Here is a 12,806-nt window from a genome sequence, read left to right on the forward strand (position 1 = left end):
TCTGTGGGCCTCTGCGCGCTCGGCCCGCTTCTGCCACCGCAGCCCGCCTGTCGCGCTCGGCCCGCTCCTGACGTGCAATGCAATCCTCCAATGCAATCAACGTGGAGGAGGAGCGTGGGGCCGGTGCGGCTAGCCGGCCGCAGCGGCCCCACGCTCCTCCTCCACGTTGATTGCATTGGAGGATTGCATTGCACGTCAGGAGCGGGCCGAGCAAGACAGGCAGGCTGCGGTGGCAGAAGTGGGCAAAGGGGAGCGGGCCGCAGCGGCGATTTTTTAAAATAATGTTTTTTTGTAGTCCGGGCGGCCCACGGACTGGTAATCCGGCCAGCCCAGCGGGCATTTGCCCGGCTGGCCAGATTACCAGTCCGGGCCTGCTCCCGACCCCCCGCTAGAGCCCCCTATACTTACCTGATCGCGCCAGGTCCCGCTTCTTGATCCGGTCCAGTGACAGAGATTTCAGCGCCCGAAGCCCGGTGCGCGCTCCTGAGATGAGTCCGATGCCCATAGAGAATGAATGGTGAGTACGACACTCCATTCATTCACTATGAGCGTCGGACCCATCTCAAGAGCGCGCGCCGGCCTTTGGGCGCTGAAATCTCCATCACCGGACCGGATCAAGAAGTGGACCCGGTGCGATCAGGTAAGTATAGGGGGCTCTAGCGGGGGGTCGGGAGCCTGTCACCCCGGCACGGGGAGTGACAGGCTCCCTTTAAGGAGGTAAACATTTATAACTCCTTTGGGTTGACTGTTGAACCTATTTCCAAAAATGCTTTGCTCATGCAGAAGATTGGTCATGCTTGCTCATTAAACGAGGGTGGAGTAATCTACAATATTACCAGACAGCAAGTGCTATACACATCCATAGCCATATGGTGGTAGCAGCGCTCTTCTCTCAATACCTGGAAGCCTGCACTAAAATTTAGACAGGGAGTGTGAGATGAATTGCCTAGATATTCATAAGTTTGACATTTTGTCATGTGGAAAATGTTCTCAAATTTTGATCTGGAGGTTATAGTGCGCACTACTGTACAGGGATCACAGCAGGTGGATAGTAAATGCCCTTGAACAGGGGTTAAACATGAAAACCATGCAGGAAAAATACATCTCTCTTCCGTTTCTCATCATAAGGCTATGTTCCCACTACAGGATTTTAGTAGTGGTAGTAGTGGTTAAGTACGGGGTAATAGTATTATAAGTGATTAACAGCAGGGCTTTACTAAGGACAGAAGTTGTCAAATCAACTTAATGGGGGACATTTACTATTGGGTCTAAAACGAGCGAATATTCATCTGGTTTTAACCCATTCAAATAGTAGAGATGAGCTAATCTACAGTAGGAATGGAGTGGAGCACGGGATTCTGCTCATCAGGCTGAGGGCTTTGAAGTCTGCTCCGCTCTATGCTGCTCCTCCCCAGGTGCTGGAAAAAGATAGATGCAGTTCTGGGAAACTGGGAAAAGTTTCCCAGGACTGGATTCATGTTTTCCCAGCACCTGTGGAGGAGCGGCATAGAGCGGAGCAGACTTCAAAACCCCAAAGCCTGATGAGCTGATTTGTACGCTGGGCGCAAAGTCAGATGCCCAGGTCGGCCAGATCAGTACGCTGGTCTTGAAAAATGACCCCCCCCATCCCCACCCCCGGTGTTCCATGTTAGAAACAAGAGACATGTCCCCTCCCCAACACTACATATGCTGACTGCTTCCTGGAGGCAGGCACTCAGCGTGTGATTGTGAAAATGAAAAGAGCTTCACACCAGCGCAGGCTGCTGCTATTTGTGACAGTTAGGGAAAGTGAAAGGGTAGAGAGCAGAGTAGGGGAGAGATAGTGGCGGAGAGGTAGAGGAGAGGTAGTGGAGTGGTGGGGTAGTGGAGAGGTAGAGGAGAGGTAGTGGAGTGGTGAGGTAGTGGAGTAGTGCTGAGGTAGTGGAGTGCTAGTGGAGTAGAAAATACAGAGTGGAGTGCTAGTGAAATAGTAGAGAGGTGCCAGAGAAGTAGTGGAGTAGTGCAGTGGTAGTAGAGTGGTGCAATTAATTTTAACTCAATTCACAAAGTTTGCAACTTTTGTTACTAAAAATTCCCAAACATTACAAACTGATTTATTTGAACGAATGGCTCAGGCAAAAAATTTTTAAAAATAACTAATTCTGAAATTTATTTTAACTTCATTTACATGAAAGTGTCATAAAAGTGACATGAAGGGGAGATTTATTAAACCTTGGGCAAAGGAGCTGTTGTCCATAGCAACCAATCAGATTTCAGCTTTCATTTTTAAAAGTCCTCTCAATAATGAAAGCTGACATCTAATGAAGTGAGCGAAACGTACGTCGGGCTGTTCTGTGCCGGACAGGGGGTAAGACTACAGTGTTGGTGTGTGGTGTTCACCTGTATTTATATATGTTTGGCTCACATATAGATCTATTGATACTGTTCCAGGCCTTTGTTTACTGTCATGGAGGCTAATGCATTGTAGTTCGCTTACCTGTTGAAGAGATACCCACAGTCTCTCTTCTGACTTGCACATAACTGAACTTATAAGTATTTATTTCCTTACTAGCCTATACACACCTTGTGTCTGTTATATACTGTAGTCTGTGCCATTCATAAAGTGACCATTAGATTGTTTCTGTGCTTAAATTATAATGTTTGTGTAAGATGTATCACACTGTTGTCTTCCTCCCCCTTCCGGTTTTGTGACCCCTGTGTTCTTTACCATACTTCATTTTAGGGTAGCTTCACACACTGTATCGCAGCGGATTTTATGCTGCCGATCCGGTGTGAACGCACCCTAAGAGCCCTATTCCACGGGCCGATCAATAATCTAAATGAGCGCCAATCTGCTAGATCAGCGCTCGTTTACTGGGCCTATTCCACGGCCCGATAATAGTTTAGCGAGGGCTGCAGGGACATCTTTACTGATGTCCTTGCAGCAAACATTACCTAGCAGGGCTTCTCCTCCGCTCCGTCTTTATCCCAATCCCGCTCGCAGCATCAACTCCGGAGCAGCCTCACTGAGCTGTCAGAGTGCTCAGCCCATCACTGGTCGCTGCAGTCCCGGCCTGTGATTGGCTGAGCGGTCTGACAGCTCAGTCAGGTGGCACTGAAGCTGCTGCTGTGCATGGGACCGGGATGGAGACGGAGCAGAGGAGAAGCCCTGCTAGGTAATGTATGCTGCTTGAATCGCCAGTCGCCCATTGCACACCGCTATTCCATGCATTGATGCGTGGTGGGTGACCGATGATTTTAGGTTTGGGCCTGATCATTTTCTCTATTCCACCAAGCTATAATCGGCCGAATCGGGCCGATTCGTCCAATAAACGCTACTTGGAATAGGCCCCTTAGGCTATGTTCACACACTGTAAGAGACCGGCCGTTCCCTGACCAGGTCAGGCTAGGTCACGGAATGGCCGGTCTCTGAATAGATCATCTGATAGATGATCTTTGGGGCAGCAGAGTTCTGATACGGGCGCAGCCATGCGCGCCCACATCAGAACTCCCCACTGCACACTATAGAGCGAGCAGCCGGAGCCGCTCGCTCCATAGTGTGCACTGACTGGGTTTTGATATGTCAGTTTTCTACAGCGCCGTAAGACATCCCGGCCGGAGCGTTAACTAAGGGGGAGATTTATCAAAGGGTGTAAAATTTAGACTGGTGCAAACTGCCCACAGCAACCAATCACAGCTCAGCTTCCAGCTCTGGTGAAAGGAAAGAGGAGCTGTGATTGGTTGATTGTGATTGGTTTCATAAATCTCCCCTATGTGTATACGCTCCGGCCAGGATTCCATAGAAGGCAAGGCAACATATATTTTTATATTAAGCACGGCCGTTGTTGCAAACTTTTACGAAAATATACATTGTGTGAACATAGCTTTAAGCTGTTTTTAGTCATTTGAACAATATTGAAATAAAAGATTTTTTTACATTTCTATATATTTGTGCAATTCTTTGTTTTTTTGGTTTATATTTTGTTGCACTATAAGTTATTTTGGCAGGACTTTCTTTGGGGGTTTTCTGACATCTAATTGGTTGCTATTGGCAACTGCTCAAATGTTCTTTTGCACAAGGGTTAATTAATTGATTAACACTTGTATCCTTTAATTAATTATATTTAATAAAAACTTTTTTTTGACCCCTATAACTTTTTAATTTTTTGTCTAAAGAGCTGTGTGAGGTTCATTCTTTGCACTGTGATCTGTCATTTTATTTAAAGCATTTAAGGTGGCTTCATACACAGCTTTTGTGTGGCTTTTTTTTCGGTTTCCAAAAAAAGCCAGAAGAACTAACAAAGATTATCTTTTCTTCTGGTATTATTGACTTTTTTTTGCCTTTGGAGTTTTTGTGTACTTTCAAGAGTGGCATTTTAGAGACGAACAGAAAAAATACAATTGAACTTTATGGTAGAATCACCACAGTTTGCAGAAAAAAACGTCAGACCCTCACTATGCTGTGTTATGGAAAAACTGCCACAAAGCCAAGAAAAAAAAGAGAAGAGAAGAGAAAAAATGCCACACACAAAAAACACAAAGGGAGATATTTATTAAGTCCAGCATTTTTTACACCAGGCATACAAATGTCCCTGCAGCGCCGGAGCTGTAAGGATTTACGTAGAGATGCACCTCCTCTACATAAATCCCGTGCACATGGAGCCCGTCAATGCGCACAAATTATTTTTCCTCTGGAAAAATAATAAATGTGGCACATGCAGCGGCTGTGGCCCCTCTGCACGCTGCCGCACCACTGTGACGCCCCCTCCCCACCCCTATGGCGCAAGAGGTGCAGATGAAAATAAAATATAGCAAATAGACCATTTGCAATCATTTTTACGACGATCGGGACATCTGCACCTAAAAAAAGCCATTTTAGTTGTTCCCCCTAGTATGTATGGCGTGTCATAAAATTCCATAGACTTACAGCTAACATCTGTCTGCGGCCATTTTGCTCAAATAAACGCCATGCTGATTTTTTTGCTAAAATTGAAGCTTGTGTAAAACCACCCATAGAAGTAATGTAATGTAACTTTTTGAATGTTTAGATTTTTATTTCATATTGTTTGTTTGTTTTTTCCAAATATTTATCTATAACAATACAGTTACATATCAAAGGAAGACATAAATAGGATACAATATATTAAGTTTGAAAACAATTTTGCTATAAAAAACAATAGAATCTAAAGAACAAAAATTAATGCTCTACAGGATCGAAAGAAATGTAGATAAAGAATCTCTATCTTTAATATAATTAAGGAACTCTGAGTACTCCTAGGGTGCCCCTTGCCTCCGCCGTCTGATACCAAACAGTATTACAAAAGTGTTTCATAACAGCTTCCCTCTCCTCCTGCGACATAACCTTTATGAGAAAAAATTTCCATTTTTTAATGAAATTTTTTGTGGAAACTTCTTTGTTGCGGATTGCATCCAGCATTTCCCAATGAAGAGTTTCTTTAAGCGAGGTTGTTAGCTCAGAAATAGTGGGAAGTGTGTCAGAGATCCAGTGGTTTAGTAAGCCTTTTAAGGCTAATAACAGAGTAAGATGAATACATTTTGAGGCTATAGGTTTTTCAGAGGGATCTCCATCCCCGGCCACCACAACATGAAAAACATAACTGAGTAGAGTTAGAGGTATGGATTCATTCCACGTATTCTGAATAAAGGTTTGTACTAATTGCCAGTATGTCTGAATTTGAAAACAAGACCAAACACAGTGTAATAAATCTGCGCTAGGTTCTTTACATTTTGGACAATATGTCAAGAAATCATCTGGCATGGTGGAGTAAGAAAAGTTAAAAGCGTAAATTGCCTTATGGAGTAGCCGGAAGTGGATTTCCCTCAATTTCACACTGGGAGTGGCTGCAGTAACATATCGGATGCTATTTAGCAATTTTTGTTCCAAATTATCTGTTTGTATTTCTGCAGCCCATTTCCGGAGAAAAGGGGGAGGAGATTTGTGTAAGGAATCAACACATATCCTACAGTATATTTGTGAAAGAGATTAGGTGGGAGAAGAATTGAGCATAGAAAATCAAAATCATTAGTTTTTTCTGCCTTCACACAAGATTTACAACTATTAGCAAAAGAACACAGTTGTTTAAATAAAACCTGGTGATGGGGAGGGATATCATACATGTCTCTAAATTTTTCCCAAGATAACAACTCTCCCTTATCTGAGTACAGTAAGTTACTTAAGTGAGTGATTTGTTTTTGTTTCCATACCATATAGTCAGGATTGATGTTACCATGTAGAAAGAGGGGATTGTCCCATAATCGGAAAAACTTAGAAAGACTAAATGGGAGTTTATACAATTTTCTTAAAGCTTTCCATGTGGCCACGGTATCAGCGATAATAACATTGTGTTTTAAATGCGAGGGTAGTTCTGAAATAGAGAAGTGAAGAAGCGAAGCCAAAGGCCAAGGAGAAGAAAGAGCAGACTCCAAGGAATAATTAGAAAAGAAAGAAGTACCGTTAATCCAGTCTCTGATGTGTCTGAAAATGGAGGCCAAATTATAGAATCTGATATTACGTAATTGAGCACCACCTTTATGTTTGGGGAAGCTGAGAGTATCATATGCTATTCTTGGTCGTTTTGACCTCCAAATAAATTTGGTAAAGGCTGATCTGAGTCGAGAAATATCCTTATGTTTTAGCAGTAAGGGGATCATTTGTAAGGGATACAATAATTTAGCAAATGACATCATCTTAATAAGATGAATACAGCCTAAGATTGAAAGGGGAAAATTTTCCTCCTATCAAGTTCTTGTTCTATTTTTTGGAAGATTGGGATATAATTTAATGAGTAGAGAGAAGAAGGGGTATGTCCAATTTTAATTCCTAAATATAAAAGGTGTTGTTTTGCTATACCTATACCTTCAGGGTAAATATGGGGAGCCAAGTGTGGTATTAAGGGTAACAATTGGCTTTTAGTAATATTAATTTTAAAACCAGAAAATGAGCCAAAGTTTTTCAAGATTTTTAAAACACCAGGGATGTGTGATGTGGGATTTTCTAGGAATAATAAGGTGTCATCAGCGAAGCAAGCTATATGTACTTCTTCATTGCCTACTTGAATGCCTTTAAATTCAGGTGTGAGGAGAAGAAATCTAATTAAGGGCTCTAATGCTAAATCAAAAAGAAGGGGGGACATTGGGCAACCTTGTCTGGTTCCTTTAAGGATTGGGAAAGTGTCCGACAAGAATCCAGGTGTATGAATGCGAGCTATTGGGTTATTGTATATGGTAGAGATAAGATCTTTAAAAGGTCCTGTAATGCCATAACGAGAGAGGGTCATATCCATCCATTCCCAGTTAAGATTATCAAATGCCTTTTCAGCGTCTAAGGCAAGCAGTCCTGGTGAATGGTTTGGATTTTCCCTTCGTCGTACTACTTCCTGTACGGTTAGAACTGTCCTAATATGAGTTATCGCTGAGCGGCCCTTTATAAAGCCAACTTGGTGGCTACTTATCAACTTAGGGAGAAATAAAGCAAGCCGGTCAGCCATAATTTTCGTAAGAATTTTTAAATCTTGATTTATAAGAGAAATAGGCCGATATGAGGATGGAAGTTGTGGGTCTTTCCCTTGTTTATGGAGTAAACTAATATAGGCCATTTCCCCTGAAGGTAACATGCATTTATTATCTATTATATGTTGATATACTTTTTGGAGAGTTGGAACCAGATCAGTAGTTAGAACTTTATAAAATTCTCCACTAAATCCATCTGGCCCTGGTGTTTTATTATTATGAAGGAAAGATATTGTTTTAGAGATATCCTCAGGAGAGATGGGGGCATTTAATGATGCCAGAGAAGATTCATCCAATTTGGGAAAATTCAGAGACTGGAGAAACTGTTGACCTGCTGAAGGATCTATAAGATCAGAAGAGTAAAGAGATCGGTAAAATTTTTGAAGAATATTAGAAATTGTTTTTGGATCAGAATATAATAAACCATTATGATCTTTTTATATTTTTGATATGGGAAATAGGGCGTTTACTCTTTGCTAAGTTAGCTAATAATTTTCCTGTTTTATTACCATATTTATAAAGACGAGAAAAATAGTGATCTTTATATAAATTTTATATAAGTTTTTCTTGAGCTAATTCAAATTCCTTTTTTGCTATACACCAAAGGGATTTATTTTGTTCAGAAGGTAAAGATAAGAAGGTAGTGTATGCATTACGAAGTTTAGTAGTAAGAGTATTGTAAGAGGTGGTCGCTTCTTTTTTACGTGCAGAGAGATAAGAGATTATATTGCCTCTTAGTACAGCTTTGGCAGTTTCCCAGAACAGTATAGGAGTTGTGGTATGTTGCGAATTAGTGTCGCAAAACTGTGACCACCATTTTTTAAGAAGATTTTTGAAGACTTCATCTGAAGCTAAAACTGCTTGGAATCTCCAAATAATGTCTGTTCCTTTAGGGTAAGAATCACGTAGGGTTAAAGTAATCGGAGTATGGTCAGATATAACCATATCATTTATGATAGAGTCATCTAGTAGGCTCAAGGCTCCCTGTGAGACTAACATATAGTCAAGTCTGGACCAAGCCATCTGAGAATGTGAGAAAAAAGAAAATTCTCTTTCTTCAGGATGAAGATGACGCCAGGAATCCACTAGATGAGTACTAGATAAAAAATTTGTTAAAAATAATTCAGGAGGAGGAGAATTCCTTGTCAGAGGAGTGGAACGTTTCCTATCTTCATGCAGGTGTAAAACTGTATTGAGGTCACCTCCTACTATTATTTTGGATTCACCATCTTGAAGAAGGGACGATTCTAAGTGTTGGAAAAATGGAGCTCGTCTGTTGTTAGGGCCATAAACATTATATAAGCTTATATGTCCAGATGGAGTATCCAAAACCATGTGGTGAAATCTCCCTTCTGAGTCTGAGGTTTGAGAAACAATAGAGTGGACAAAATTTCTATGAATAAGAGTTACCACACCACGCTTCCTATTTTGAGCAGGAGATCCAAAGACTTCACCTACCCAAAACCTTTTCATTCTAACATAATCTGATTCAGACAAATGAGATTCCTGTAATAACGCTACATCCGCTCCCAGTCTTCTAAGGTGTTTAACCCTTTAAGGACCGGGGCAATTTTTATTTTTGCGATTTTGTTTTTTCCTCCTTGTGCATAAAAGGCCATAGCAGTTGCATTTTTTCACCTAGAAACCCACATAAGCCCTTATTTTTTGCGCCACTAATTGTACTTTGCAATGACAGGCTGAATTTTTGCATAAAGTACACTGCAAAAGCAGGAAAAAATTCAATGTGTGGTGAAATTGTTTTTAGTGGATGTGTGTTTTTACACCGTTCGCCCTGGGGTAAAAGTGACTTGTTATATATGTTCCACAAGTCGTTACGATTAAAACGATATGTAACATGTATAACTTTTCTTGTATCTGATGGCCTGTAAAAAATTCAAACCATTGTTTACAAATATACGTTCCTTAAAATCGCTCCATTCCCAGGCTTATAGCGCTTTTATCCTTTGATCTATGGGGCTGTGTCAGGTGTCATTTTTGCACCATGACATGTTCTTTCTATTGGTACCTTGATTGCGCATATACGACTTTTTGATCGCTTTTTATTAACATTTTTCTGGATTTGATGCGACCAAAAATGCGCAATTTTGCACTTTGGGATTTTTTGCGCTTACGCAGTTTACCGTACGAGATCAGGAATGTGATTAATTAATAGTTTGGGCGATTACGCACGCGGCGATAGCAAACATGTTTGTTTATTTATTTATTTACTTTTATTAATAACCTGGGAAAAGGGGGGTGAGTCTGACTTTTATTAGGGGAGGGGGCTTTTTATTAATAGCAACACTTTTTTTTTTACTTTTACACTTATACTAGAAGCCCCCCTAGGGGACTTCTAGTATAAGTGCTCTGATCTCTCATTGAGATCTCTGCAGCATAGATATGCTGCAGAGATCCATGAGATAGGCACTCGTTTGCTTTCGGCTGCTGCAGCCGGAAGTAAACGAGTGCCGAGCCGGGGACGGCGCCATCTTGGAGCGGTCCCCGACCGGCTTCAGTTACGGAGATCGCTCCTCCGGGATAACATCCCGGAGGAGCGATCTCCCCACTAGACACCAGGGATGACGCTGCGTCCGGTAATCGGATGCAGCTGTCAACTTTGACAGCTGCATCCGATTACTGTATTAGCGGGCACGGCGATCGGACCGTGCCCGCTAATACCGGCGGTCCCGGGCTACAAGCGGCACCCGGGACCGCCGCGGTTCAGAGCGGGGTCGCCGCGCGGCCCCGCTCTGAACGTCCTTACCGACCACAGGGCGTAAATATACGCCCGCGGTCGTTAAGGGGTTAAGGATGAGCGCTCTTTTGGAAGGAGAGCGCAAACCTTTTACATTCCAAGAAACGATTTTCATAAAAGCCAGGAGCGGATGAAGTGATAAGACGCAGGCACCCCAAGAGCACACAGCAGTAGTAGGGATAAGAAAAATATAGATGAGAGATTCATGTTACAATTACACCTGAGAGCATAAAAACTGAAAAAAACCTTACATAATATATACAGAGAGCAGTATAGCAATAATATTGCAATATATCTAAATCTTACAACTAAATAAGCAAAAGAAAGTTGGTATAAGACTTCACTTTTTTCACACAGAAACATACGGAGTATTCGCTGACTCCGAGCGGGCATATAGCCTGGTGAGAAAATAGAAAGATACAAGAAAAAGAAGAAATAGAAAACTAATAGAAACATGGCGAGAAAACGTAACTCGCTAATATCAATAATACTACATAGCAATATCTCTTCCTATACATTTTCCTATTCAAGCAGGATTTGTACAAGTAAACAAATGCCATGACTAATTTGGTAAAGGAAAACTCTTTTTTTAGGGTACAAACCCACACACCGTATACACAGCAGATACGCAACAAATACGCAGCAAATACGCAGCAGATTTGTTGGTACAGATTTGATGCTGTGTTCAGTTATTTAGATATAATCTGCTGCGTTTTTGCTGCGTATTTGCTGCGTGTTTGCTGCGTATTTGCTGCGTATCGCAGCAGTAAATACGCTGCTTATACGGTGTGTGGGTTTATACCCTAATGGTGCGTTCACACCTACAGGATCTGCAGCTGATTTTCTGCAGCAGATTTCATTTAAATAACTGAACACAGCATCAAATCAGCTGCAGATCTGCTGCAGATCCTGTAGGTGTGAACGCACCCTAAGGGTATAAACCCACACACCGTATAAGCAGCGTATTTACTGCTGCGATACGCAGCAAACACGCAGCAAATACGCAGCAAAAACGCAGCAGATTATATCTAAATAACTGAACACAGCATCAAATCTGTACCAACAAATCTGCTGCGTATTTGCTGCGTATTTGTTGCATATCTGCTGTGTATACGGTGTGTGGGTTTGTACCCTTAAGGTGAAACCTTAGGAAGTCATAGTAGAATAGGAGGAGCATAAGTAAAGGGAGAAAATGATGGAATATAAAGGAATAGGAGATATAAATAAATATCTGGAGTAAGATGATGACTCTTGTTAGACATGCTAGTCAGTATAGTTCATCACTCCATATCTGCTGAAGGAGATGTAGGACTATCAAGACGTCGTCTCTTGTTCTTATCCCCAGGAGGAGTAGCAGAAGTCGGGTCTCTCAAATTCTCTAGGAGAGACAAAGCTTCTTCAGGGGTCTGGTATACACTGGTAGATCCATCTGATTTGAAGACTTTTAGAATAGCAGGGAAGAGGAGTGCAAATCTTATTTGCTGCTGTACTAGAGCCGTACATATTGGTGCAAATGCTTTTTGTTTTTGGACTACTGTAGCAGAATAGTCATTGAATATCAGAATTTTATGACCTCTTATAAGAACTTCAGTTTTCATTTTCCTGAACGCCTGTAAAATAGCAGCTTTATCTACATAATTAAGATATTTGACTATCACTTGTGTCGGTTTGTTAGTAGTCGCCTTTTTGGAAGGGGTTAAAGTGTTTGCTGGAGGGCCTATACGATGTGCCCTTTCTACTTGACAAGAGCCTTGTAAACCTAGGGTCTGTGGTAATTCTGAGGTACAGATGATGGATAATTGTGACAATGCTATGCTTTCAGGCAGACCTATTATGCCAAGGTTACTCCGTCTTGATCTATTTTCTAGATCATCTGTCTTGTCCCTTAATGTTGCTGTAAGTTTCATAGTTGTTTGTAGCTTAGATTTAGTCGTGGCTAGTTCATCCTCCACTAACCCTAGGCGCTCTTCTAATTCATGTATTTGGGAGGTATGATGAGAAATGTCTCCCTGTATAGCAGATAGTGAGGTCATTATAGTGGCTTCCAAGGAAGCAGTAATGTCTGGTATTATTATTTTGGCCACTTCTATGGCTAGTGATTTACAGGAAATAAGACAGTCCAGGAATAAAAGATTCAGTGTTGGGGTCATTTGTGACCATTTCAGAAGAAGCAGGAGGTGAATGATTTATATTTGTGTCTCCTGTGGTGATGTGCTGCGCTGCTGTGTGAGGAGACACAGCCATCTTGGATTTTGTTTTCTCCCTCTGTGGGAGAGGTATAGAGGAAGAGGGGGCTCTGTGTTGCTTCCCAGCGCGCTGCTGTTGTTTCTCCATGTCCCTAACGGGTAGAGGAGTATGCCAGGTGCTCTGGTATTTACCGTGGTAACGGGTAACAGCTGGGAGCCGAGTCTATAGCGAGTTACTGTGGGAGCTCCTTCACAGTGCTGCCATCCTGTGCGCGCTGGAACTGGAAGTCTCTTATCTCATATTGTTAAATCTGGGCCACAATGTTCCATCAACTGTATACTGGTACAGTTAAAAA

This window comes from Dendropsophus ebraccatus, chromosome 3, assembly GCF_027789765.1.
Source record: "Dendropsophus ebraccatus isolate aDenEbr1 chromosome 3, aDenEbr1.pat, whole genome shotgun sequence".
Lineage (NCBI taxonomy): Eukaryota > Metazoa > Chordata > Amphibia > Anura > Hylidae > Dendropsophus > Dendropsophus ebraccatus.